Raw genomic sequence first — 16,333 nt, 5'->3', positions numbered from 1 at the left:
ATGCATATTGCTGTAATATAACAAAAAAAATTGTACAGCAATAATTTCTCATTATATTATGCTAAACATTGTATTATAATATATACGTATAGTATGTTATATCTTAACTATAACTTATAGTATTATAGCATACCGTATTTGCACATATTGTCTTTAGACTAATCACCAACATTGGTTATAAATAAATCCAAATCTCATGTATTGTAGATTTAATTCATATTAATTTACACAATTGCATTTCTAGTATAGACATTGCAGTGGTTTAATTCGCTCTAGAATGACTTCAAAGTTATTTTGCACCGACATAAGAAATTTCAAATGTATAATATGTGCCACTGCATAATTATAAATCGACTTGCATATTCATATGCGTTTTATATTTTGTCCTTCATATATTTTAATATTTATTTTATGCTTATGTTGAAAAAATAAAAAATCTGGAATCTTTTTCTGACATTCGGTTTGATAAGTGAATGTATGGTGTTCTGCACTCTAGATATTTGTAAGTGCAAAAATCGGTATATACGGTAAGCTGCACATACAGTCGGTAGCATATACGGTAAGTTGCCTGCAAATACGGTAGACAACATATACGGTATTGAAATTTATTATAGTGGACGAAACTGGATTCATTCATATCGTACATGCATTATATATACTGTATATGCAACATACCGTATTTACGTATACCGTATTTACAACTTACCGTTTACGCAGCATACTATATTTACATCATATCGTATATGCAGCACGCCGTATTTACAGCATACCGTATTTGCATCATATCGTATTTACAGCATATCATATTTGTATCATACCATATATATAGTATACCGTATTTGCACATATTGCCTTTAGATACCGTATTTGGCATATATTGGTTTTTGTAATTCAGTATTGTTTTATTTTTTATAATTGTATTTTCAGGAATAAAAAAAAGTAATTAAATTTTTAAATGCGTTTTTTTGCCGAAGATAAAAATGATTTTTTTATGTTATTTGTAAAAAAAAAATATATATATATATATATGCCAATAAGCGTCTTCTTGTAGACTGGTAGTACATATACTTTTTGTTTTCCTATGGGGTGAGGTGGAGGTATGAATTAATGTTTGGTACTGGTGTAATAATGAGAGAGAGAGAGAGGGCGAGGGTGGGTGCCTGAAAAACTCTATAGTATACCATAAGTAAGGGGACAGAACATTCTTCACAGTAGCACCACCTTCTCCACACCGGCTGTTGCAGCGACTGGTGTGTCCAAGCTCTCTCAAAAAATGGATCAACACAGTTCAAAAAATGAACAAGATATTGATTTTTTTCCCTTCTATGTTGATTGTAAAGTCCATGTTACTTGACAGTGCTTTTCCATTTTTCAGTTTAGAATTTATTTTTAATTTTCTGTTTTGTGGGATTATTTTCGAATTACAAAAAACGTTTGATTTGTCATTTATGTTTTCCAAGTTATTTACATGCATCTATACCGTTATAATTGAATAAAATTCCAACTTGAGGGAGAGCTTGTTAGAAAGCAATAATGTAGTTTATAAGCTCATATCATTTACGAAAAAGAAGACAATAAACTTGAGGATTATGGATCCATGTACCTTATTTCACTATCATATAAAATAAAAGTGTTTTTTATACAAAGGAAAAATTTGACGGAAGACTATTGACTATACAAAGAGAGTCACATTTCGTAATGTCAATCCAATACACGTATTGTCGAGTACGGATAAAAATTCTATCTAAAAAGGTTAATTAATTTGCGTGATGGTTAAGATCATTTCTATTCGTGAACTTCTTCACGCTATTGTTACCTTAACATATTACATGGATCATCATTTTCAAATTTCTTTGTTATGTATTTTAGTATTCAAGGCTATGTATATAAACAATATAAAAATCAAGATCATCCAAATTTTTCTTGACTAGGATCTGTATATTCAGCATTAGGTTTGATCTCTTGTATTTAGTGCATTAAATTGATGTTTTTGTGGGAATAACCCAAGGATATTGGAACGCAATTGACTGGGAAGATAGCAAAACAAAAATAAAACATTGAATAGCAAAATATAAATAATAATAATAATAGTATTTCTAATTTCATTAAGAAAATCTATCATTAACAACAGATGTCTCTACAAATATCAAAGAAGCTTCATTAACCAAAGTCTCTAGAACTGGACAAAAGGTCAAAAAAAGACGGACTAAACATAAATTTTTCCAAGCTGAAATTGGAGTTGACCAATAATGGTGAGATACCTCACCATTTCTTCATCTCGGCATAAATCCTTCGAGTCCAAACCGCTATGGAGTATTCTCTTTTCTATACCCACTATTTTTGCAACCATTTCTTCGAGTTTTACCTCGGTAACGTATGAAGCAAGATCTACTTCCAGATCTTTAATGTCCAGTTGACCCATGCCTTTGTCTCCCAAAAAGGCCGCGAGGGAATATTTCTTGTTCTTGATGTCATTGCCCACAAGAATCCTGCTCTTCAGGAAGTCTATGAGTTTCCATTGAAGTTTGGATTCACGGTTGTTTGGATACCCATGACTCTGCTATTGGAAAATCAACTCGCATTCCCCAGCAGAGATAACCCAACGTATTCAAGAAGATACCCCCTTTAGTTGGGAATTTTGTATTGACGTTGCATCCTATCATCTTCCTTTCTTTCTCTTCGTGGATCCATTTCTCCATTATCATTTTGTCAGTCGTCACTGTGGTGGTAGTAATTAATTTTTTCCGGCCAAGTGGACATATAACCTCATGTTTTTTGAGCTTTGTGGCCATTTTGATAGGGGGAGGGATTAAGCACAAGGTATTCATGGTTGGAAGAGATTTAGTGGAGGAAGAGTGAATGGGGAAAGTGAAGTGGAGAACGTTCAGGGTGAGGGGCTCTATAACAAATGAGGATGATAAGATGAAGTGGCAGTTGTGAAATGGTCCCCGTAACAGACCAAAAGAGAGGCAAAATATAGGTGCAGACTGCAGAGGTATCATTTCATTTTCATGGCCGCCTTACCATTCTCCGCACGATATCTAGACCTAACCAATGTGGAAACACTCTAGCTTGAGGATCATTCATCCGTCCCAGCTAATTTTGGAAAGTATCCAGCTCCCATGTGGCTAAATGGCTAATTTAGCCCTTGGAGAGGAAGAAATTCTAATACGGTGAGCTCAAAGGTGCAAAACTGGTAAGAGCAGATACAGTGATCTTCAGAATTGCTGGCACTCACTCCTTGTGGTCGAACCATGCGAAAGGTTAGAGAGTCCATTGCTATTTTTAACAGTAAAATGACAAAATATTATTATAAGTACATAAAACTGGATAGTAATTCCTTTAACCTAAAAAAAAAAAAGGTTTCTTAGGTATATATCATATGACTTACATAAATTACTGTCTTAATGTGAGTTACAATATTTTACCAGCTTAAAGCTTGTCGGGCTAAAAAATCGAAATTTATTTATTAATTATTATTAACTTTATCCATTTCATATATTAAACGTTACAATTGAAAAGGAAAATGAAAAAGAAAAGGAACTGAAGTGACCATTGTTGAAATTTGGTACTTCAGTTGACTGATCTCTTCTACCTCCGTTGTGGTTGTGGTTGTGAAAGACAATTCTATTTTATCGTTCACATTTTGACACGTATTACATCATCAAAATTTTCAATTGCATCGTTGAATGACATGGCTTGAATTTTACATCCCTATATAAAAGTCAAATACTATGTTACTTCTCATATAAAATGTAATTACGAAATAAAAATTCATCGTGGTAGGCGCATTACCTCATAATTGTCAATTAGGATGAGCCAGAAAGAAAGAAATTTACAAAAATAGAAAGATGGTTTTCTGTACGGTTTGCATAAATTTAAACAGGTAAAATTGAAAATTGGTCATTTTTTATTTAACTATTTTATGTTGGATAACTGGCACGTGAATCTTGAAGATTTAAATAGTTGGATAATAGTATTTCTTTCAATAGTCAATTAGCTAGGTGAATAACAATTAATTTTTATATATGCTTAGACTTATACACAAATAAAATATTAAAAAGCCATTGTTCCAAATGAAAGTTAACTCGATGATAGTATGTTTGATTACAAGTTAAAGCATAACTTTTTCCTCTGAATTTACTGTAAAATATAACATGACATTCTTGGCCTGCTCACTTTCTTGCTATCCGATTGCATGATAGTATTGCAAATGATAGGAAAGGATTGCACGATAGGACCGTTATAGTTTCGTGGCCGGCACACTTTCTTGCTATCCGATTTACTGTAAAATTATGGACCCTAGAGTCGGCCATTATATGCGACATAATTTAGCCATAACATCGAAAGCATCATCATACTTACATTACTAATTACAATAAGGGCCTTGAGCATCTCGATGACACCAGGTTCAAGGACTTCAACTTTGTAAAATTAGTAATTATATAGGGCCTTACAAAAATAAATTAAGTTGCACGCCGTTTTTTGAATTATCTAAAGTTTATAGTTAACGACTCATGACTTGCTATTTAATAAGAACAAAACTTGAACAAATGGAAATTTATCAATAAATATAATTACGCTGCTCAATTAAAATTTCATCACATTTAATCAGTGTTAGAGACTTGAGCAAACAAACTATCACATTTGCGAGACCTAGAGAGTAGAGCTACTTTTCTAGTTATCATCTTCTCTTAGTTTTGATCTTCAATTAGACAACATGCATACTAGGGAATTATTTTCCAAAAAAAGGACGCAAAGATAGGGCCGCTTAATTCCCAAAAAATATATATATATGTGTGTGTGTGTGTGTTTTCTCCTTTAATTGAGCATGTAATGTGAATGAACTTCCAAAATAAACAACTGGGCCCCACTCGAATTTTGTGCCAAAGTTAGCCACTCAACCCATTTTTTCCAACATCCAACTATTTAAGTCTTTGAGATTTAGACAATGAATATCGGAGTTTTCGATAGTTCTTGAATTTAAACGGTTGTAGGAAAAAAAATTAGCAAAATGTAGGAATTTCTCTTTTCCCTGGAGGAAAGAAAAACAAAAGTCTAAGGACCAATGTGCAAATTATCCAAAAGATCATCCGATGAAGGAATCGGCGACTTGAATAAGCTAAGTACCAATTGGATGCTCTCATGGATATTGATGGAATGAGAAGAATCAAGAAACGAGGTCAAAATGGAAGAAAACAAGTTTTTGGGGAGTCAGATTTTTAGGGGACTTTGATGAAAGTTTATGAATTTGTGTTGTTGAAAAGTTGATAAAATTTGTGAATTCCATTAAATGTGTAATTAACTGTTAATTTAATTTAAATTTTTAACTAATTTTTAAGCCACGTCAAATGGGCGAAGAAAGGAATAAGCAAAAAATAAAAATAAAAAAAAAAATAATAATAATAATAATAATAAATAAATAAATAAATAAATAAATAAATAAATAAAAAATAGGAATTTATATGATTCATAGACTTCACAAGATTCTTTGACAAAGAAAAATAATGGGATTGAAAAAATATAAAAATATGAGAAAAATTATGGACTCTCATAACTTTTCACCATACAAAAGATTAATTGATTTCACCTTAATTAAATTTGACCCCAAAAAGAACAAACAAAATTATTATTTTGATTTTGAGTTCGAATTATCAAATTAACAACTTAATTAAACTAATCTAAAGGAAAAAACAACTTCAATGTGGAAATCAATTAAAAACAATCAAGTGTCCCAGTTCAATTTGTATTTTTTGTTCAATAATTATATTGGCGATCATTAGAACATGAGTAAAAGTCAATTGGTAATATTGTTTGTCATAACAATACTCAAAGCCAAGAAATATGATGAAGAAATCAAGACAAGGAGAATTTGAAGCAGACCCGATAAATTTATAAATAAGATATGATGAATTTCTTTAATCTTCAATCCTTAATTCCGATAGCCCAAACATCTTCTTACTTGAGTTTCCATTATTTCTTGACTTCTCTTCATGATTTCTTCCAAAAGGAATTTTTAAAATTTTGGGTGAGCAACGAGTAGAGTTTTAAATTGTGATGACCAAGTAGTAACATATAGCAAAGTTAGGTGAGTAGAGAGTAACTTTTTTTTATCCCAAAGGCGATGTAAGATTGAGATTTAATGACAATAATGAAATATTCAAAATCGCACCACGACAAACAAGATTAATTTCATTTACTGAGTGCTCTTAACTAATATTTAACTTCAACATCATCCTCCAACAACTGTTTAACATCAATTTCATCCATCAACTATTTTTAGTATTAAAACACACCTAAGCTATTGATTACAATTAAAATCATCCTTCAACAACTAATGAGCATCAAACTTCATTTATTCATTGCACAACGGATGGATGATGATAAGTCCAACTAATCAGATCCTTGTCAACACCTAGCCACAAATCATTAATGCCATACAAAAAGAGCCTTAATGCGTAACAAAAACATTCTTGATGCATTACAAAAACAGTCTGAATGCCTATACAAAAATTGGCACTTAATGACTCCACAACCTTTAAAATCATCCTCACACCGTATTTGGTGGGGACGTTTTGTGCTAATTACTCTTGTGAAAATTCTCTACCAAATATGGTGACTACCAAATACGGTGAGTTTCACTGCCACATACGGTGAGTTTTACTGTCAAATACGGTGAGTTGGTGAGCCGACAAATACGGTGAAAAGTTGCGAAATACGGTAAAAAACTGCGGAATACGGTAAGCGTGAATCCGGTGTCTAAATCACAAATACTATATATGAGAACCCGATTCCACTCCATACACTACCAATTACTGGTCCCAGAGTTTTTCCCAAGTTGGGGTTTCTCCGTCATCACATCGTGAGTTGTGTTTTACGTTGTTTTATTTACTTTACGCAAACCGGCAGTTTAACACAGGCTTAACTGGACGTGTATATTTAATCACCTAGACAACAATTAATTAGTGACTTGTTGCTATTAAATGTATCAATTCTACATGTAAGGTCAAATTGGCAAACGGAACGTAAATTTGGTAAACGGTAAAATTTGAATTTGACACTGTAGAGCGTTCCTAGGAATTTTCAATTTCAATTCCCACAAGTAAAAGTATTTAATTCATAAAATAAAACCAAAAGAAAGGTTTGATTAGCTTAACTTGTACCATTAAAAAGTCGAAATAATTCGGTTTTTCTTTTTCTTTTTCTTTTTTTTTGGATACGGAAAAAAGTCGTATAAAAACTCTGAAAGTATTTGTTAATGTAAAACAAATGAGGATTATAAGATGAAGTGGCAGTTGTGAAATGGTCCCCGTAACAGACAAAGAGAGAGGCAAAATATAGGTGCAGAATGTAGAGGCATCATTTCATTTTCATGGCCGCCTTACCTTTCTCCGCACGATATCTAGACCTAACCAATGTGGAAACACTCTAGCTTGAGGACCATTCATCTGTCCCAGCTAATTTGGGAATGTCTCCAACTTCCAGCCATTTAGCCCTTGGCAAGGAAGAAATTCCAAACTCGAGCTCAGCCTTTGTCTGTCTCTTTTTGTCGGCCCACACCTGTTGTAGAATTCAGTGGAAAAATTAGAAATAAAGGGGGCAAAACATATGCTTAGTTTCTCAGATGAATTTTGCTACAGTTCCAAACTAGTGTTTTGAGAATTTCAATAATATGTTAAATTTAAAAAATCTCGGCCTTCAATTGAATCCACAAATTACCTACATTCTCTTTAAGCTCGTTTCAAGAACTATATCATAGACATATCGAATAATTCAAAAAGATATCGATAATAGTAAAATGCGCACTAACTCGTTGTGCATGTGCATGTTTTCTAGCTGAAATTGAAATGTTGATGGAGATTTGGTGAATGAATATGTTAATTGATCAGCATGAGCAGCTAGCAGGTGAGACATGAACTATTCCTGATTTAATCTTATTCCAAACAAGATGAGCATTAACAAAATTAATCGGCTTTCCAAGTTCTTGAACAACTGCTTTAATTTGCGAGAATGAGATTGACTAATAGTATTGAACATGGTTGATTGATGTTTAAGGTAATAAGGCATGTTGATAAAGATAAGATCAAGATTTAGAAGAAACTACATGTTTCAAGGTGAAGATCAATTATAGCGAAGACAAGAAGCCAAACCACGGGAATCAATAGATGAAGATCATTCGTGCAAAATGCGGAGAAGAATTAGAGTGCAAAGAGTGACATGGACGTTTTACTAAGCAAATGAAATGTCAATCAAAAGTTTATCGTCGTGCACAATTTATGAGTCGCAATTCAAAAGTTTCTTATGAGAAGTTATGCACACAACAAATATGATAAAGGCAAGAATATGAATAAAGTTTAGCAATTCAATTGAGATCTCATTTAATACAATGACAAACTTAGGTTAACTTGAAGTTGGTCGTAAGTATAAATTTCTAATCTGTTTCCGTTTAGCAAACACATTGATTTTAATAAAATCGACCAAATGATACTTGGCCCTTGTTGATGAAATGTGTGGTAGAAAAGTTATATATGTAGTTAAAATTAATAGTTGACTTTGATTTAAATTAAAATTTGGATTTAATTCCGACCAAACAGGGGTTTATGTTCTTATCATGATTATTCATTTATAAAACGTGAAAACAATTTGATCAGCTGACCAACAAATCAAGAATTCTAATTAACCCCCTATTTGGTGGTAATTAAAATCTTTTTTTTAATAGATTTTGATATTAAAAAAAAAAGTAGATTAAATGTGTAGTTAAAACGAGTTGTTGACTTTGACTTACATTAAAATCTAAATTTTAATTTTAATTTCTACCAAACAAAGGCTAATGTAATTAAACTTTGTTTCCCTCTTTCATTTCTTTAATTCAGATGATATTTTATTTAAGCACTACAATTCCTATGTAATTGACCCTACTTGAATATGCTGGCCAGGTTGCTGCCACTACTAATAAAGAAGTTGATGCGCACGTAACAAATCACCCAAGTTTGCCACCTGAGTTGCTCTGCTAACTACACAATGTTACAATGCTTGTGAGTTTTTGAACTTTATAGTTACTCATTCTTGCAGTCTTGTTGTGACAAACTCATAGAAAATTCTTATACATAAGAAAGCTATGTTTATTTCTTCAAATTTAGACACATGTTGAAAGAAAATAAAATTCTGGTTCATTTTTTTGGGAAAAAAGATAATAAAAACTTAAAATTGGTCCAATTATATGTAGAGAAAATTGAGATATTTGCCATAATTAGAAAAAAAATTGAGAGGGCTAAACTGAAAATGGAGGAATCTTGAAGGACATCTTGTGAGGCACATTAATCAGTCCAAAATTATATTAGTACTAGTCGCTGTCACGTGCGTTGCACGAATTTTGTAAATATCATATTTTTATTAGCTTATGAATTTTAATTTTTTGGAAAGTTTTTGAAGTAATATCTAAACGTATTTCCATGATATAAGAAAATGATTGCAAATTATTTTTACAATTGCAACAGTATTGTGTTATCTAAAAAAATATGCTTGTATATTTCATACTTAAATAAGAAATGTACGAGGTTATACAAACTATTTTGCCTGTATTCTTTGATAGTGTTGATATGATTGAATTGAATGTGAAGATTATATTTCTAAATTTTGTGTAATTCAATATTGAAAAATTGAAGATTGAGCATAAAATTATAAATCGACTTGCATATTCATATGCGTTTTATATTTTGTCCTTCATATATTTTAATATTTATTTTATACTTATGTTGAAAAAATAAAAATTTGAAATTTTTTTTCTGACATTCGGTTTGGTAAGTGAATGTATGGTGTTCTGCATTCTTGGTATTTATAAGTGCAAAAATCAGTATATATAGTAAGCTGCAATACAGTAGGTAACATATATGGTAAGTTGCCTAGAAATATGGTAGGCTACATATACGGTAAACTGTAAATACGGTAGACAGCATATACGGTATTGAAATTTATTGTAGTGGACGAAACCGGATTCATTCATACCGTATATGCACTTTACATATCATATATGCAACATACTGTATTTACACATACCGTATTCGCATTTTACCATATATACAGCATACCGTATTTGTATCAGACCGTATTTACAGCACACCGTATATGCAGGACACCGTATTTGTATATATTGTCTTTAGATACCGTGTTTGGCAGATATTGGTTTTTGTAATTCAATATTGTTTTCTTTTTTATAATTTTATTTCGGGGAATTTAAAAAAAATGTGATTATGAAATTGCTAATTTTTAAATGTGTTTTTTGTTGAAGATAAAAATGATTTTTTTATGCTATTTGTAAAAAAAAAAAAAATTATTGTACTTTTATTATCATAATAGGAAGATTTACTACGATTATTTAAAAAAAATTCACAACACAATAAATCCATACTTTTAACCCGATGACTACAAAAGTCTTTTGTGTATCAATAAAACATTTCTCATTCAAACAATAATGCCAAATTTTTTGGCATCATGCTTTCATTTTCGTCTTTTCAAAAATTTAACTTTTTTCGTTTTTATCTTCATTTTTTTAGATTCTTTTGTTGTTAGCAACGATTATTTCTTTGAGATTTTTTATTGTATTATATTGAAATTAAACTTATTCTTGTAATTATAATTTTTTATTAGATTTAATGCATATTTTTAACTAATAAAATAACAAACTAAAGAAAAATAAGGTTGCATTATTAAATTTAAAAAAAAAAAGAGTCGTTGCATGACCGCACAGATTGTATTATAGCATATACGGTAAGTTATATGTTGTAATATGCATATTGCTGTAATATAACAAAAAAAAATTGTACAGCAATAATTTCTCATTATATTATGCTAAACATTATATTATAATGCATACGTATAGTATGTTATATCTTAACTATAACATAGAGTATTATAGCATACCGTATTTGCACATATTGTCTTTAGACTAATCACCAACATTTGTTATAAATAAATCCAAGTCTCATGTAATGTAGGTTTAATTCATATTAATTTGCACAATTGCATTTTTAGTATAGACATTGCAGTGGTTTATTTCGCTCCAGAATGACTTCAAAGTTATTTTGTACCGACATAAGAAATCTCAAATGTATAATATGTGCCATTGCGTAATTATAAATCGACTTGCATATTCATATGCGTTTTATATTTTGTCCTTCATATATTTTAATATTTATTTTATGCTTATGGTGAAAAAATAAAAAATCTGAAATTTTTTTCTGACATTCGGTTTGATAAGTGAATGTATGGTGTTCTGCACTCTTGATATTTGTAAGTGCCAAAATCAGTATATACGGTAAGCCGCACATACAGTCGGTAGCATAAACGGTAAGTTGCCTACAAATACGGTAGACAACATATACGGTATTGAAATTTATTGTAGTGGACGAAACTGGATTCATTCATATCGTACATGCATTATATATACCGTATATGCAACATACCGTATTTACGTATACCATATTTACAACTTACCGTTTATACAGCATACTGTATTTACATCATACCGCATATGCAGCACACCGTATTTACAGCATACCGTATTTGCATCATATCGTATTTACAGCATATAGTATTTGTATCATACCATATATACAGTATACCGTATTTGCACATATTGCCTTTAGATACCGTATTTGGCATATATTGGTTTTTGTAATTCAATATTGTTTTATTTTTTATAATTGTATTTTCGGGAATTAAAAAAAAGTGATTAAATTTTTAAATGTGTTTTTTTGCTGAAGATAAAAATGATTTTTTTATGTTATTTGTAAATATATATATATATATATATTGTAAATTTCTTTTTTACTTCTCACTGTACAGAGAGTTTTCCGGATCGATACCCGAATTAGTTAAGACATTAATTTCCAGGGTCAAAAATTTCAAATAATGTTGTTTCTTACTGCACAGGATGTGAAAGGGATAGCATATTCCAATTGCTACCCATATGGTACACAACTAGAATTTTTGCCAATCAACTTCTTCTTGAAGACTGGTAGTACATATACTTTTTATTTTCCTATGGGGTGAGGTGGAGGTATCAATTAATGTTTGGTACTTGTGTAATAATGAGAGAGAGAGAGAGAGGGTGAGAGTGGGTGCCTGAAAAACTCTATAGTATACCAAAAGTAAGGGGACAGAACATTTGCACGATAGGACCGTTATAGTTTCGTGGCCTGGACACTTTCTTGCTATCCGATTTACTGTAAAATTATGGACCCTAGAGTCGGCCAATGATATGCGACATAATTTAGCCATACCATCGAAAGCATCATCAGACTTACATTACTAATTACAATAAGGGCCTTGAGCAACTCGATGACAACGGGTTCAAGGACTTCAACTTAGTAAAATTAGTAATTATATAGGGCCTTACAAAAATAAATTAAGCTGCACACCGTTTTTGAATTATCTAAAGTTTATAGTTAACGACTCATGACTTGCTATTTAATAAGAACAAAACTTGAACAAATGGAAATTTATCAATAAATATAATTACGCTGCTCAATTAAAATTTCATCACATTTAATCAGTGTTAGAGACTTAGAGTAAACAAACTATCACATTTGCGAGACCTAGAGAGTAGAGCTACTTTTCTAGTTATCATCTTCTCTTAGTTTTGATCTTCAATTAGACAACGTGCATACTAGGGAATTATTTTCCAAAAAAAGGACGCAAAGACAGGGCCGCTTAATTCCCAAAATATATATATATATATATATATGTGTGTGTGTGTGTGTGTGTGTGTGTGTGTGTGTGTGTGTGTGTGTGTGTTCTCCTTTAATTGAACATGTAATGTGAATGAACTTCCAAAATAAACAACTGGGCCCCACTCGAATTTTGTGCCAAAGTTCGCCACTCAACCCATTTTTTCCAACATCCAACTCTTTAAATCTTTGAGATTTAGACAATGAATATCGGAGTTTTCGATAGTTCTGGAATTTAAACGGTTGTAGGAAAAAAATTATCAAAATGTAGGAGTTTCTCTTTTCCCTTGAGGAAAGAAAAACAAAAGTCTAAGGACCAATGTGCAAATTATCCAAAAGATCATCCGATGAAGGAATCGGTGACTTGAATAAGCTAAGTACCAATTGGATGCTCTCATGGATATTGATGGAATGAGAAGAATCAAGAAACGAGGTCAAAATGGAAGAAAACAAGTTTTTGGGGAGTTAGATTTTTAGGGGACTTTGATGAAAGTTTATGAATTTGTGTTGTTGAAAAGTTGATAAAATTTGTGAATTCCATTAAATGTGTAATTAACTGTTAATTTAATTTAAATTTTTAACTAATTTTTAAGCCACATCAAATGGGCGAAGAAAAAATAATAATAATAATAATAATAATAAATAAATAAAATTAGGAATTTATATGATTCATAGACTTCGCAAGATTCTTTGACAAAGAAAAATAATGAGATTGAAAAAATATAAAAATATGAGAAAAATTATGGACTCTCATTCACCTTAATTAAATTTGACCCGAAAAAGAACAAACAAAATTATTATTTTGATTTTGAGTTCGAATTATCAAATTAACAACTTAATTAAACTAATCTAAAGGAAAAAACAACTTCAATGTGGAAATCAATTAAAAACAATCAAGAGTCCCAGTTCAATTTGTATTTTTTGTTCAATAATTATATTGGCGATCATTAGAACATGAGTAAAAGTCAATTGGTAATATTATTTGTCATAACAATACTCAAAGCCAAGAAATATGATGAAGAAATCAAGACAAAGAGAATTTGAAGTAGACCCGATAAATTTATAAATAAGATATGATGAATTTCTTTAATCTTCAATCCTTAATTCCAACAGCCCAAACATCTTCTTACTTGAGTTTCCATTTTTTCTTGACTTCTGTTCATGATTTCTTACAAAAGGAATTTTTTAAATTTGGGTGAGCAAGAGTAGAGTTTTAAATTGTGATGACCAAGTAGTAACATATAGCAAAGTTAGGTGAGTAGAGAGTAACTTTTTTTTTTTTTTTTTATCCCAAAGGCGATGTAAGATTGAGATTTAATGACAATAATGAAATATTCAAAATCGCCTCACGACAAACAAGATTAATTTCATTTACTGAGTGCTCTTAACTAATATTTAACTTCAACATCATCCTCCAACAACTGTTTAACATCAATTTCATCCATCAACTATTTTTAGTATTAAAACACACCTAAGCTATTGATTACAATTAAAATCATCCTTCAACAACTAATGAGCATCAAACTTCATTTATTCATTGGACAACGGATGGATGATGATAAGTCCAACTAATCAGATCCTTGTCAACACCTAGCCACAAATCATTAATGCCATACAAAAAGAGCCTTAATGCGTAACAAAAACATTCTTGATGCATTACAAAAACAGTCTGAATGCCTATACAAAAATTGGCACTTAATGCCTCCACAACCTTTAAAATCATCCTCGCACCGTATTTGGTGGGGACGTTTTGTGCTAATTACTCTTGTGAAAATTCTCTACCAAATATGGTGACTACCAAATACGGTTAGTTTCACTGCCACATACGGTGAGTTTTACTGTCAAATACGGTGAGTTGGTGAGCTGACAAATACGGTGGAAAGTTGCCAAATACGGTAAAAAACTGCCGAATACGGTAAGCGTGAATCCGGTGTCTAAATCACAAATACTATATATGAGAACCCGATTCCACTCCATACACTACCAATTAAATTTAACAACACTGGCTGGTCTCAGAGTTTTACCCAAGTTGGGGTTTCTCCATCATCACATCGTGAGTTGTGTTTAGCGTTGTTTTATTTACTTTACGCAAACTGGCAGTTCAACACAGGCTTAACTGGACGTGTATATTTAATCACCTAGACAACAATTAATTAGTGACTTGTTGCTATTAAATGTATCCATTCCACATGTAAGGTCAAATTGGCAAACGGAACGTAAATTTGGTAAACGGTAAAATTTGAATTTGACACTGTAGAGCGTTCCTAGGAATTATCAATTTCAATTCCCACAGGTAAAAGTATTTAATTCATAAAATAAAACCAAAAGAAAGGTTCGATTAGCTTAACTTGTACCATTAAAAAGTGGAAATAATTCGGTTTTTCTTTTTCTTTTTCTTTTTTTTTGGATACGGACAAAAGTCGTATAAAAACTCTGAAAGTATTTGTTAATGTAAAACAAATGAGGATTATAAGATGAAGTGGCAGTTGTGAAATGGTCCCCGTAACAGACAGAGAGAGAGGCAAAATATAGGTGCAGAATGTAGAGGCATCATTTCATTTTCATGGCCGCCTTACCTTTCTCCGCACGATATCTAGACCTAACCAATGTGGAAACACTCTAGCTTGAGGATCATTCATCCGTCCCAGCTAATTTGGGAAAGTCTCCAACTCCTAGCCATTTAGCCCTTGGAAAGGAAGAAATTCCAAACTCGAGCTCAACCTTTGTCTGTCTCTTTTTGTCGGCCCACACCTGTTGTGAATTCAGTGGAAAAATTAGAAATAAAGGGGGGCAAAACATATGCTTAGTTTCTCAGATGAATTTTGCTACAGTTCCAAACTAGTGTTTTGAGAATTTCAATAATATGTTAAATTTAAAAAATCTAGGCCTTCAATTGAATCCACAAATTACCTACGTTCTCTTTAAGCTCATTTCGAGAACTATATCATAGACATATCGAATAATTCAAAAAGATATCGATAATAGTGAAACGCGCACTAACTCGTTGTGCATGTTTTCCAGCTGAAATTGAAATATTGATAGAGAGTTGGTGAATGAATATGTTAATTGATCAGCATGAGCAGCTAGCAGGTGAGACATGAACTATTCCTGATTTAATCTTATTCCAAACAAGATGAGCATTAACAAAATTAATCGGCTTTCCAAGTTCTTGAACAACTGCTTTAATTTGCGAGAATGAGATTGACTAATAGTATTGAACATGGTTGACTGAAGTTTAAGGTAATGAGGCATGTTGATAAAGATAAGATCAAGATTTAGAAGAAACTACATGTTTCAAGGTGAAGATTAATTATAGCTAAGACAAGAAGCCAAACCACGGGAATCAATAGATGAAGATCATTCGTGCAAAATACAGAGAAGAATTAGAGTGCAAAGAGTGACATGGACGTTTTACTAAGCAAATGAAATGTCAATCAAAAGTTTATCGTCCTGCACAATTTATGAGTCGCAATTCAAAAGTTTCTTATGAGAAGTTATGCACACAACAAATATGATAAAGGCAAGAATATGAATAAAGTCCAGCAGTTCAATTGAGATCTCGTTGAATACAATAACAAACTTAGGTTAACATGAAGTTGGTCGTA

The sequence above is a fragment of the Olea europaea genome, chromosome 10 (genome assembly GCF_002742605.1).
Source record: "Olea europaea var. sylvestris chromosome 10, O_europaea_v1, whole genome shotgun sequence".
NCBI classification, from domain to species: domain Eukaryota; kingdom Viridiplantae; phylum Streptophyta; class Magnoliopsida; order Lamiales; family Oleaceae; genus Olea; species Olea europaea.
The sequence above is the reverse complement of the archived record's forward strand: the minus strand, read 5'-3'. Positions refer to the sequence as shown.